The sequence below is a fragment of the Balaenoptera ricei genome, chromosome 12, assembly GCF_028023285.1.
Source record: "Balaenoptera ricei isolate mBalRic1 chromosome 12, mBalRic1.hap2, whole genome shotgun sequence".
NCBI classification, from domain to species: Eukaryota; Metazoa; Chordata; class Mammalia; order Artiodactyla; family Balaenopteridae; genus Balaenoptera; species Balaenoptera ricei.
The window spans coordinates 66,347,797-66,362,095 of NC_082650.1; the positions used below are offsets into that span (position 1 = coordinate 66,347,797).

At 38.8% G+C, this 14,299-nt stretch overlaps 1 long non-coding RNA gene across 2 annotated transcripts in view; it reads right to left on the reverse strand.

Annotated features, from left to right (window-relative positions):
• Nucleotides 1-292: 292 nt before the first annotated feature.
• The window catches only part of LOC132376364 (uncharacterized), a 64,478-nt gene continuing 50,471 nt past the window's right edge, over nt 293-14,299 (reverse strand). For both annotated transcript variants that reach the window (XR_009506283.1, XR_009506282.1), the window contains exon 4: nt 293-532. This is a non-coding gene — a long non-coding RNA (uncharacterized LOC132376364). The remainder of the gene's footprint in view (nt 533-14,299) is intronic.

The following is a 14,299-nucleotide window of genomic DNA, read 5'->3' on the forward strand; positions in this document are numbered from 1 at the left end:
CAATGAAAATGAATAAAATAATGTTACATGTATCCACCAAATGGATGAATCACACAAAAATATTGAAGAAAATCAAGTAACATTGTAGAAGTATACGTACAGCTCAAACTTTAAAAACCATCCACACAATTATATATCTACCTGTGCATTTATTTTTGTGTGCAGCTACATATTAGTATACATTTGTGTATATATACGTATATATGAGGAAGAGTCATTAAATATTGGAAGAAAAAATACCAAATTCAGGTTAGTTCACATTTTATTTTATTTTTATTATTTATGGCTGTGTTGGTCTTCATTGCTGCGCGCGGGCTTTCTCTAGTTGCAGCGAGCGGGGGCTACTCTTCATTGTGGCGCGTGGTCTTATTGCGGTGGCTTCTCTTGTTGCGGAGCACGGGCTCTAGGCGCGCGGGCTTCAGTAGTTGTGGCTCGCGGGCTCTAGAGCGCAGGCTCAGTAGTTGTGGCGCACGATCTTAGTTGCTCCGCGGCATGTGGGATCTTCCCGGACCAGGGCTCGAACCCATGTCCCCTGCATTGGCAGACAGATTCTTAACCACTGCGCCACCAGGGAAGTCCCAGTTCACATTTTAAATTGGTAAAATTAGTCATAACCTCAGGGTGAGGATGGAAGAAAATGTTACCAAGGAGGAATAAAGCAGGGGTTTAAAGTATATTATGTTTGTAATATTATATTTTTTTATATTTTTCATCTATTGTATTTTTATATTCCTATAAGTGTCTCAAATATTCTATAATAATTTAAAAAATGAAATGAATACAATTTCTTACAGCTCCAAAGTTGTCTTTCCTCCCTTACCTATGATCATCAATATAAGAAATAAAAATTTTATGGTTCATTCTCATCTTATGTAATTGATTACAGGGAAAAAAGGCTAGTTAGCATGTAATATCTGACCTCAAGCTGACTATGGTCAATCTTCCCAACAGCTACAGTTCAGAACCCAAGCTCCTAAGTGTAACTTGGAAGATCCTTCAGTTTTTGTCCCTTATTTGACCCTGCAGCCACTTTCTCCACATAACACAATATTGCATCAAATTATCATTTTCCCCAGATCACAAATTACAACATATACTTTGTAATTTTACACAAGATGTTCCCTTGGTTTGAGATGCCTTCTTTACCCTTGGCTAAAATAAATTTACTTCTTTCAAAAGGCACAGCTTTGGGGGGTCGATTTTATTCCTGAGACCCCGAGAATGGTTAGTTTTTCCTCTGAGCACAACTGCCTCTGTTCCAGAGGTCACATGCTGCCCCGCCTACATCCATACTCATGTCTGTCTTTCTAAGTAAAATACGAACACCTAAAGAGCAGGAGGGGTGATTCAGAATGTCTAATGTGAGGAGTTTGAACACATAATGATCCTAGGATCTAACAGTAGGTTCTCACTAATGGTGATTGTGCTGTGGTGTTCTGAGAATGGACCCTAATATTTCTAAAAATTTGGGGACCAGAAGAGTGCTTACTCTGAAGGCATAAGCAGCTTTCTGCTTCATTGTATGGCAAATATATATACTTCTGCCAAAAAATTTCACTGTTCTGTAAAATAATGGAGAACATTTTTTGGTCCAAAACAAAAGGTATCTCCTTCTGGACTGTTAGGTAAAGACCTGCAGCATAGTGGTGGCAGGGGGGGACAGACCACGAATGAGCTCTATAAATGCTAATCTTAGCCATACCTGAGAGCAGGTTTCAGATTGCTTTTCTGGGCGGTAATTTTTTACTTTAAGTCAATCACTGAATTTAAAAAATAATACAGCCCGATTTTATTTGCACTGGGGGCAATAAGTATGATTGCATTTGAAACATATCAGTAAGCAGAAACAGGGTTGCCTGCAAGAGTAGATAATGAAACCGGAGGTAACTTTAATATTTCTAGAACTATTGCTAGAATATCTTGCAGAACTGAAAACCTACCACCAATACAGATTTGTGGAAAATGTAGTGTTCCTCTGGGGTTGCCAAAAATTATATGGGAAAAAGAAACTCGTAAAAGAATGAACTTTCCAAAAGGAAAAGGAAATCGGGAAGGTAATGGCAAAGGGGACCTTATTTTATATGCGCAGCTTTTGAGGTCTGAGAAAAACATGAGCCTACAGTTGAATAAATAATTGAATGGAGAAAAGAAAAAGAAACACTTTTTAAAACTTTAATGGTACCAAGAAATCTTTGGATTAGACTTTTTTTTTTTTTTTTTAAGTATTTGTTTTATTTATTTATTTATGGCTGTGCTGGGTCTTCGTTTCTGTGCGAGGGCTTTCTCTAGTTGCGGCGAGCGGGGGCCACTCTTCATCGCGTTGCGCGGGCCTCTCACTATCGCGGCCTCTCTTATTGCGGAACACAGGCTCCAGACGCGCAGGCTCAGTAGTTGTGGCTCACGGGCCCAGTTGCTCCGCGGCATGTGGGATCTTCCCAGACCAGGGCTCGAACCCGTGTCCCCTGCATTGGCAGGCAGATTCTCAACCACTGCGCCACCAGGGAAGCCTGGACTAGACTTTTAAAAGAGCCTCATAAGAAGGACATGAACTCGTTTACTTTGCTACTATCTATCCATGGACATTTCAGTCCTTCCACTGGTTACAGCCTAGGAAAGGTGCTCCCTGTTTTATTAATCTTTTGTTCCCCTACAGCAGTAGATTCATATACCGGTTATTTTTAATGTAAGATATAACATTTTTTGAAATGTCAGAACAAATAGAGACGACTGTAACTAGCAAATACATGAAAAATTATACGTTATTTCTTACATGAGCTCGTAAAATAGGTGTTCTGGTTAACTCTAATTTTGCTTCTGAGGAAAATGAGGCTTAGATCCAATTACATGCCCCAAAGCATCATGGCCTCTTAGAGGGTAGCTGGGACTTGATCGCATGTTTTCAAACCCAAATCCCATCCTCTTTCCTTGGGTCCGCCCTCTGTCCACTTTCTAGGCACAAAGAGTAGAACCTTATATGCGGGATATTTACATGTAGCCACCCAATTCATGCTCATTCTTGGCCCTGACTTTTCTCTCCTCCTTACTGTATTGTAGTTTTCGTTTTACCAATGTCCAAATTTTGTCCGACTTGACATTTCTGGAAATTCCACAGCCACTGAGGGAATAATAGCTTTCATGTTTTAAAAGGATCATTTCCCACTCCAAGGCAGATTGACCTGTATCCTAGCCTCACACTGAAGACCAAACAGCAGGTGTTTGACTCCTGCAAAACTCCTTAGCTCACAACCTCACTCTCTTATTGTTTTCTGCCTCTTAACCTGAACCCTGACCTTGTTTTTGATTTATTTTTTGAACATGATCTGCTCATATTAACTCTTAACTCTTTGAAAAGGAATCATATACAACATGTTTACGTGGAGCAATGACATGAGACTATACCTCATGAACATCTAAGGCAAATTTCAAATGCATGTACACAATTGGCAGAAATATAATCTAACAAAAATAGATCCACATCAAACTCATTTAAATGGTTGCCTGTTGGTGAGAGAAGAATGTGAGTGAGGATTATGGGTTAAAGGAAGCAACCAAATAAGTATAAAAGGAAAGGGATCTTGAACCAATGGTTATAGCATTCCACAAAACAGGGAGTTTCATTAATTCAATTTTCTGTTTGCCTTCAAGGTTCAAAAAGCTATAAAGCAATCAATGATCCACCAAATGTATTAAAGCCATTGCTGTAAAAATACGATGCCAAATCAGTGGCCTAAAACAATGCACATTTCTTATCTTACAGTTTCTTTGTGTCAGGAGTCCAGGTGTGGCTTTGCTGGATTCTCTGTTCAGGGTGTCACCAGGCTACAATCAAGTGTCTGCAAAGCTGTGGTTTTTTGTTGTTGTTGTTGTTTTGTTTTGTTTTGTTTTACTTTCCTATTTTTATCATTGATTTAAGGATAAAATTACATATAGACAAATGCCTAGATCTTAAATGTATAATTCAATGAGTTTTCTTGTAGCACAGGGATATAAAAATTTCCATCTTTCAGAAAGTTCCTTCAAGACTCTTTCCAGTCAATACCCATACTTACACTCATATTTTTTTAAAGATCATTTTAGGTTTACAACAAAACTGAGAGAAAATTACAGAGATTTCCCACATACCCGATGCCCATACACGTGCCTTGCCTCCGCCATTATCTACATCGCTCACCAGATTTGCTGGTTTGTTTTCTTGTCCTTTTCTTGCAGCCCTGAGACTTAGGACTCAGACTTGGCTCAGGCTTTATGGTTTACCAGCTCTTCCCATAGAAGAGTTCTTTCCCAGAAGAATCCTGAGGCCCAAAAGCCGTGTCCGTATCTGGAGGCTTGATGGGGAAGAATCTGCTCATTTGCATTGTAGGCAGAAGTAAGTTTCATGCAGCTGCGATGGTGAGGCCCCTTTTCCCTTGCTATCTGTTGTCAGGGACTTCTCTCGGCTCCTAGGACTACCTTCAGGTCCTAACCATTTGCCCTGCTCCACAAACCTCTCACAGAATCACAACTTACTTCTTCAAAGCCTGAAAGGGGACATTGTCTCTTCAGCCTGCCAAGACAGAATCTTATACTAAGAGAAGTGGGCGTGCCATTCCTTCACCTTTGCCACCTAATGGAACCTAACCAAGGCAGTGTCATTCTATCACGTTGACATATTCTATTGGTTAGAAGCAAGTTCTGCCTATGGTCAAGCACAGTGGATTGCAAGAGGCATCATTTATCCAGGGTCACCCTAAGGGTGTGTCGTCCACACCGTGCGAACTTTGAAACGAATGAGGCACTTGTAACTTACTCTAACTTAGAGACAGATGTCCACATTACATTCTGTGAAAAAGCAAAGTGTAGAACCATATGTAAAATATGCTATCAACTATGTTTAATAATTATGTGTGTATGTGCTTCATTTCCTAGATGATTTCTAAAAGGATGAACAAGAAAGTGGTAATAGGGATCCTTTCTGCAGAGTCACTGAGTTGTGAGGGCAGGGAAGGTAATGAAACTTAGCAATTGTCCTCTTGTATATTTTCAGTTTTGTACCAAATACACAGTAGCTTTTCAAAGTGCATAGAGTAGCTTTTCAAAAAGTGAAAGAGATTTCCTATAGGAAACTGTTATTTTAAAAGGTGAAGAATGAGAGTTTGCATAATAGATAATCTAAAATTAAACAGAAACATCTCAGGATCAAAAATTGTTTTCCTATCTAATACTTTACGTGGCAAGAGAGTGAAGATATGTTTGTGACCATTGTCTCTTGAAAGTCAAAGCTTTAAGTGTAAGTTGCTATTCATCACGTGAAAGCATGTTTTAGGAGACTAATATGAATATAAATTAATTGATCATAGTTAACTTCTATGGATAAATAGTTACAACATTCTCTAAGCAGAAATTTGACAATGTATTTTAACATCAATACTTTGATTGGTATCACATACTCTATAGAGTCAATTATTATGAAGTACTCAGGTTTACAAGTGTACAACTGATCATCTTCCAATGGATACGTTCTAGTGCGTTAACTAACGTGGAGATGAGACTTTTATTTCTCAGGCATCATGGGATCCGTACTCTAAGGAACGCAGTCATACTTCGAGGATCACCGCACTATGTTATTAGTCTCTTTACATCCCAGAGATGGAAGAGACCAAGTTTTTCATTTGTGCACTTTCATTATCCATCAGAGTGATTGGATCTTAACTGGTCCTCAATAAATATTTGTAGAACCTTTGTAAAAAAAGGGTGATGGAAAGTAGTGAGATGGGTTTTCATAAAAATCTGTACGTACAAGACAATGATTAATATTTGTCTGATAAAATATCATCATCTTCATTTCTAAATGTCTTAATGATTCCAAAAGTGACTCATTAAGAAGGCAAAATTATATCCATCATCTGAAATGTAGCCTATACTTTTCCAATTATCTAGGAACAGGGATACCTAGGTTAGAAAGTTGTAGGGAATAAAGCTGCTTTGAAAAATTTCAGCCTGGAATAGTGATAAAATGTGGCTCTCCTTGACACAGGACCAGCATAATAGTAACTAAGAGCAAACAAGGGGAAATGGTACTACCTTAGATGTATTCTGTATTTTCCAGGTATTCTCAAGAATACATATTTCTTTGTTAGGCCACTTTTTTAGATATCAGATACATAAAGTGCCCTCTGTAGATACAGAAACTTTGTCACTAGCAGCATCACACTGGCTCACAGACATCTGTGTATGTATGTGTATACATGTATATGTATGTATATATGCGCATGAGTAGGTGTGTATAGGTGTGCAAATACTTTCCTAAGTGTTACTCAGAGTTTAAGTACTTAACTTATATTAAGTGGTTTGTTCCTTATAACAACCTTGCAAGGTAGATTCCATTATTACCCTCAGTTGAAAAAACTGAGACACAGAAAGGTTAAGGAACTTCCCTTTCTCTTAGGACTACTAAGTGCCAGAGTCAAGTTCAAACCTGAGAAGTCTGGCATCAGACTCCAAGCTCTCTGGCCATACAGAGACACTGGCCATACAGCCTCTCCACGTGTGTTAAAACCCACTGGCTGGGAGAACCACATCGCAGGGAGTTAGACTCTCTAAGTAGCTTTAGCTTAGTCCCCAAAGTGAGGTGGGAAAGGAGAAGCCCAATCATGGAACACATTTCTATGTTGACTTCTTGAATAATACATTTTTGATAACAAAGTGTGCCATTGAAATACCCTTTTTTGGCAATAGAATTACCATTTGAAAACATACAGACTGGTATCCTTTGTCCCATAAACATACCCTGGAACCATTGCCTAGCTGATCTTACAAGATCCTTCATTTTGACTATTTCTTCCAGTTCTTGAAAAAAAAAAAATCTGCCTTGTACTTACGTAATGTTTGCATTTCAAAGCACTTCTCTAGATTTTCTCTCAGAGAAATTGGGGAATAAGAAGTATATGTGTCTGCTACATTTATATTTTATGCTCTGTATGAATCTAAGCTTAAACTTATAAGTAGACAGGAAACATAGTTTTTATACTAAGAAATAAATGCAGACTCATAAAAATTAGAATGTATGTTTAAGAAGTAAAATATTTACACAGGGAGATCAGCTCGGTGCTTTGTGGCCACCTGGAGGGGTGGGATAGGGAGGGTGGGGGGGAGACACAAGAGGGAGGAGATATGGGGATGTATGCATATGTATAGCTGATTCACTTTGTTATACAGCAAAAGCTAACACACCATTGTAAAGCAATTATACGCCAATAAAGATGTTAAAAAAAAAAGAATATTTAAATTACTCCATTGCAAACAGACTATTAGCTCTACTCACGTCTACTTCCTCATATCTCCCCAGCATGGAAAAAATCTCATTTTATCGTATAAATATCTCATTTTATCATAAAAAAGTAAAAGAGAGTTTTGAACAAAAGTCTCACTTACTGGCAAGTCTTAAACCATCTTTCATTTATACTTCTGTACTAGCTTATCTCTACCCAATGTATATACATTGACATTGGCATATATCCACTTTTGCTTTTAAAAATTCTGATTCTTGACGACACTCATTTCGGTCTATACATAATTCATTACAATTACTGTCAATAACTCTCTAGTGCCAAGCTCAATTCTACCAGGTGCATAGAAGAAGGTTATGGATGGTTGCATGTTTTTAGGCACCTAAAACTGTCATGAGAGGGTGTCTGCATTAGTTCTAGTGTACACCCACAGACTCCAGAAGAAACAGTACCTTTACAGAGCACAGATGCTGTGTTCTCATCTACAGGAGACAGGAGTAGTATTTAAGACCAGAATTGCAGGGTAAAATTCAGAAGCTTCCTTTGGAGCTCACAATAACAAGGATTGGAACCTGATAACTTTTGTAGAAAATACTTTTTGAGAGAAGAATCTGGCTGCCATCTTTCTGTAATATCAAAGTTGCTTGTGAATCTTGAAGTTTGGTTTGGGAATGTACAATTCCTGTTGGGAGTTAGGACTTGCTTGATGAAAGCAGGACCATAAGGCATTTGGAAGGAGACAGAATAATGATGTCGTTAGTGCTTGCAACCTCTCTTGGGTGTGTGAGAGAATGACAGTTTAGAGAGTGACTAGGGGTTTCTTAGGCCAGGAGGAGGAGCGAACATTTCCATTGTTTTGTGTTTGTTTGTAGGATAAGGGGCAGCAAAGGCTTAGAGCTATGCTCAGATTTATTACCTTTGTGGATAGCCCCTCCATGATTCAATAAAAGTTGATTTCCTTAACTTTCTTCTTCAAGGATCAGGGCTGCCTCATTTTTAAAAAATGGAAATGCGCATTTGGAGTCAGCATATATTTCATGTTCCTGAGACTGTTCCAAGATTTGCTCAGATCTTGCTTTTTGCCTTTAGCATTTTGAGGCCCAGTGTGCTTGCTTCCCCTGCATTCTTTTCTCCTGGGTGAGCAAATGAGTCACAGGCCTGCTATGTGTCCATCAGGGATACAGAGGTTGTCAAAAGCCCTCCAGACAGAAACCTAGTTGACTTTCCCTGAAAGGGAAGAAACAGGTTCCCTAATATAACTCTAACTTTTTCTTTAAAGTAAGGCATAACCATAAAGTAGTTAATAAACTATCATGGAATGCTTAGTGAAATCAGCGGGTAGGCAGGGGTCAAGATAAGAAAAAGGATGTTTTTAAAATCAATTTGCCAGAGAAACACGTTCTAATGGGTGTTGCCCTTTTCAAATAATCATCTGAGGCGGTTCTCCTCCGTTTTAACAGAGCTGCCACAGCTCAGAACTGTTGAATCTCTTGAAATTGCCTCCAGAGTTAGTTTACGAGGCACATAAAAAAACCATTACTTTATGGTTATACCTCATAAAGTTCCATATAGAGAATAGGAAAAACAAAGTGAAACGAATAGGGTGTGGCTAGGCCCATCTATAAAATCAGCTGAAAAGTTAGGCTTTGTATCCTTCCCAGAACACTGACACCTGATGTTACTTTGGATGTGCAGTAGAGAGAAAAAGTTGTCTCCTTAGAAATGTGTCTGATGCCTGTGCACCTAATTGTACAGTTTTTCATAAAACCTGGCAACACAGAGAATCTTTTTAAAATTGTAGGTGAGCTAGTATTATATATATTCACCTGTGTTTCAGGATTGGATGGATGCCCTTGTAGGACCATTAGTGGAAGTGCAAAACATTCTACAAGAAAGTGGATGTATTCCCATGTAAGCAACTCTAATGGCTTAATTACTTCACCCACATAGATCACTACCTGAGTTTGTGCCATTATCCATTCTCATTTTCTTTACTTCTGTTCCCTCTTACCCTATCCCTGTGTCTCTAATCCATTACCTAAGCTGTAGACACAATAACCTTTCTAAATCATACTTCTGAGTATGACACCTCCTGTTAAAACCTTGTAAGGATCATGCTTTACCTTCAAGATAAAGCTCACTACTTAGTACGATATTCAAAGCTTTCACAATCCGTCCACTTCTAGACTTTAGATTGATTCATCTAGTCTCGTCAGATCTCCTTTTCTCCTAATTGTTCTCTAGGTTGATGGACTTACTTCCAGGAAAGCACCATTCTGTCTAGTTTCTAGAACTCCATTCATGCTACTCAATACATGCTACCTGAAATATCTATTCAAGCTTTTAATGTACAGAACAGCCGCCAGTCCCTAGTGGCCCTCCCTTATTTTAGACCAAAGACATAGAATTGTATCTTTCTAGCAATATATATTTTTTTTTATCATAGATACCTGTGTGCCTCATTTAAAATGCCGGTTTCTTGAGCATGACCTAAAGACCATGACACATCAGGTACGTTGTGCCCAAGCGTTCATATTATTTAAAAATCATACCAGAGGACCCTAATGTAAGTTTTAATACTACATTTTGAGAAAAATTTTGGGAATACTCCCCATTGTCCTCAATCAGTGTAGGAAAGTGTTTTGGTCCTCATCTAAAACCCCTACTATGAATAGATAGTTAAGCACAGCATTAACCAAAAAGTAGAACCTTGGGAAAGAATCGTTGAAGAATTAATTCCCATGAAATGTCCACAAGCCCTGTTATCCTGCTGTAGTAGCCAGGGCACAGAGATGCTTGCAAATAATCATATTCTACTTTGCACAAGCATGCCACTTCTCCCATCAAAGGAGGAGATATGTTCTTCCCCTTGCATCCTGGCTGGTCCTGTGACTGTTTTGAACAATACAATGCAAAGGAAGTACCATTCAAAGACTTCTGAGTGTAAGCAAGCATTATGAAAGTCTAGCAGCTTCAGAGTTTTCTCTTTTAAGATACTTTCTTTGAAACCCAGATTCCATGCAACGTGGAACCCAAGACACAGGGAGTGGCTATGCAAGTGTGTTCTGGTCAACAGCTCCAAAGCAGCTTCCAACTGACAGCCAGTAGGGAGAGCCATCTTGGATCACTGCAGCTCCATCAACCCTCAGCAAACTGAAGCTCTCGTGAGCATCAGGGGAGGCAGAACACCATTTAGCCGAGTCCAGCACTGGAGAATCATGAGAATTAATTAAATAGTTGTTGGTTTAAACTAGTAGGCAGTAATAGGTAACTGAAACCCATATCCATTCTTCCCTTTTCTATACTACCACCACCTCACATCCATTCTTCTGATTTTGAAATGCAATATGATTAGTAACTGTACTTCTTAAATGGAGCTAAGATGTAGCTTTTTACAAACCAATTTACTTTTTGCCTGCTTGTATTGAAACAAAGATAAATATTACACAGATGCCTCTGGTGCTCGTGTTACATGTTCTTGGCCCACCTCTGACATCAGCTGCAGCACAGGTGGCAGTTCTAGCCCCCCTGTGCTGGCTGCCAGCATCCAGCCTACCCTCAGATGGCACATCTTCCTTCATTCTGTCCCTACACCTTCTCTACTTGGAGCGAGCTTGCCTGGCCAGAGCACTAGTGTATTAGCTTCCCTAGGTTGATCCTTCAACCAATGATAAGAATGGATAAATGTTTCAGTCTCCCATCTTTCAGATTAAAAATTCTGGAATAGTCTGTGGGGTGTTTTGATATCTTGGTTGAAAGGAGATCTTTGCCCAAGGGAGCATCTTAATGTACTCTTTCATTGACTTTTCCTGCTTGCTCTACCCACTCTCTCACTCCTGCTTCCTGAGCTCATCTCGCAAATCGTGTCTCAGTCTTTGCCTTCCGAGGAAATCTCCTAGGTCTTAATCTCAGACTCTGCTTACAGGGGAAACCAAATGAATATAGTTACTCATAAGCTAATGTTATAAGTAAATGACTGAATGTTAGTGTTTACCCCAAATTCATGTTGATGCTGTAACCCCCAGTGTGCCTGTATTTGGAGATGGGGTCTCTAAGGAAGTTAATTAAGGTTAAAAGAAGTCATAAAGGTGGGGCCCTTATCCAACAGAATGAGTGCCCTTATAAGAACAAACACCAGAAATCTCTCCTTCTCTCTCTCTCCTCACACACCATGGGATGTGAGGCCATTTGAGGCTGTAGCATTACGCTTTTGACTTCCTGAGTCCCTACAAATGTTTTTTCTTGATGGTTGTGACCAGAGTTTCATTTGTCCTGAGGCCCCTGCTAGACAGAAAGTTGTTTCCTACCCTCCCTCTGTCCTCTTGGGAGGAAAGCACACAACCCTCATGAGGCTTTCTAAGAGACTGTGCTGCGAGCAATACTCACGATATAACTTTAAGATGCAAGATGATTCATTTTGCTAAATTTTCATTTCACATCCAGCTTATGGTATTTTAAAGGCTCGTCCCTGCTCACTTTGTCCTTCCATCAGTTTTTCACTCACTGCTTGTTTTCTCTCCCACAAAGGTGAGAGTTGTTACCTTAGCTCTTGATTCTCCTGGAAGGTGTTTTTGTACTCACTGTCATAGTTATTAAGGAAACTCTGAGATCACTTTGCATGGTGAGATTTAACTCAAATGGAATATCAGGAAGCCTTGACCTCGATTTCACCCCATCTCCACTATTTCATCGCTTCTAAAATCAACATTCTTGAATCAACCCCTGGGTACTTCTCCACTGCGGAATGTCACCAGATCTGAATTTCACCGTAGATACTTTCCCTCAATTTGTCTAGCATCCTTCTCTACGTCAAGGGTTAAAGTTTGGGTATCCTGTAATTTCAGGGCCTGTAGATTAGATACAAGCCTTTAGATAAGTAATTTCATGGACACATTTAGGATAAGAAGTTAATGGATATGATGTGGCACATATATATACAGTGGAATATTACTCAGCCATAAAAAGGAACGAAACTGAGTTATTTGTAATGAGGTGGATGGACTTAGAGTCTGTCATACAGAGTGAAGTAAGTCAGAAAGAGAAAAACAAATACCTTATGCTAACACACATATATGGAATCTGAAAAAATGGTACTGATGAAACTAGTGGCAGGGCAGGAATAAAGACACACACGTAGAGAACAGACTTGAGGACACAGCGGGAGAAGGGGAAGCTGGGATGAAGTGAGAGAGTGACATGGACATATATAGACTACCAAATGTAAAATGGATGGCTAGTGGGAAGCTGCTGCATAGCACAGGGAGATCAGCTCGGTGCTTTGTGACCACCTAGAGGGGTGGGATAGGGAGGGTGGGAGGGAGATGCAAGAGGGAGGGGATATGGGAATATATGTATACATATACTGATTCACTTTGTTGTACAACAGAAACTAACACAACATTGTAAAGCAATTATACTCCAACAAAGATATTTTAAAAAAGAAAAGAAAAAGAAGTTAATGGATAATATATATTTTTAAACGTTGGCAGCTAACTTTTGCATCTTAAAATGTAAACAGAATAACAATGCAACATACTGGAAGGTAGATAAATAATACTACACAATATTTATTGCCAGATGCTGTGTTAAGGATTTTATTTATATTAAATGTAATCTTCAAAATAATCTTTGAAGGTATGTATTTTATTATTTCTGTCTTACAGTGAAGAAACCAAGGCTCAGATAGGTAGAGTAACTTTTTCTGTAATATCAGAGACAGTAAATGTTAAAACTGGGATTTGAGTCTCTGATCATTTAATAAATCATGTTGCCCTTCTACTTACAACAAAATAATTATGACAAAATAGTGTCTAGGTTAATATTTCAGGCAAGCTCATGGAAAAATATTTTAGTTGAGAAATCATTTGGTGACCTTCATTGACGGGGAGTTACTGATTCTGCTAAGAGAATAGAAGCTCTGCCAAGTGGCCGGCAGTGGACCTGTGTCATCCAGTTGTGAAACGAGTACATTCCTCAGCAGGGGGAACCAGTCTCTGAGAGTCGTCTAGGATTCCTTATCTGTAGAATATAAAATAGTCCTATCTTTCTATAATTTCAAAGCAGAATAAAAAGTGTATGACAACTATGAAATAGTATCCATTTGCTGTGCTTTTATTTTCATTGTATAACTCTTGAAAATGAGGCTTCTAAATAGCATATGATTACACATGACAGGCAGGTCTTAACTCTCACTTTCTCTACTTTGTATATGATTTACCTGACCGGAGACACTCTATTTTTCTCCACTGCTAGAGGTTGAGTCTTTCCTTCCTTCCTTTTTCTATATCACTGACTTTGGTCCTTATATATTTACTGACTCATCCTTAGCACTTTGTAGGACTTTGTCTTATTGTGTTTTCTTTTTCCTCTGAAAGGTTCCAAGTAAAAGAAGGAAGGTATCAGGGAAGGAAGGGCTAGAGAGTAGCTAACCTTCTTGGATCATAGAGCATATTTGGTGGCCTTAGGGAGTAAAGATGCTCCTATACGATTAACAGAAAAAAAAATGGGTTTCCTCTTTTTGCAAAGACACTTTCCTCAGAATACATCTCCAGTCTGGACACACAAAAAAACAATACAGGTATTCATCCAGCCAGCTAGAGAAACTACATAAACTTGTCAACAAATGGAATGACGAATATCACCAAATTTTGCCACGTCCTGGAGAAGAACACAAGAGCACTAAATCCTGGTCGTAAAAGCTTCTCAGAGGAGCCAGGTTAGGGGCTCAATAAAAGTTGTTTCCTTTTTTTTTAATAAATAAAATTTGGGACTTAATTTATTCATATTCCAATGAATAAAATAATGAGCTTGGAAGTACTGTTTTATATTATCTGGTCAAATCTTTTTTGTTGTTTTTTTAAATACATGATTAAATGAATACTATGCCCAAAGTCATACAGCAAGTTAGAAGAGCAGAACCAGTTTTGCAAAGTTAGATTTCTCGACAGTTTTAAACTTTCCCTTTGCATTTGATGTTTCTCTTGCCCATTGTTGCCAGCAGCAAAATCTCTTAGAAAGCCTTATGAGGTTTGTGT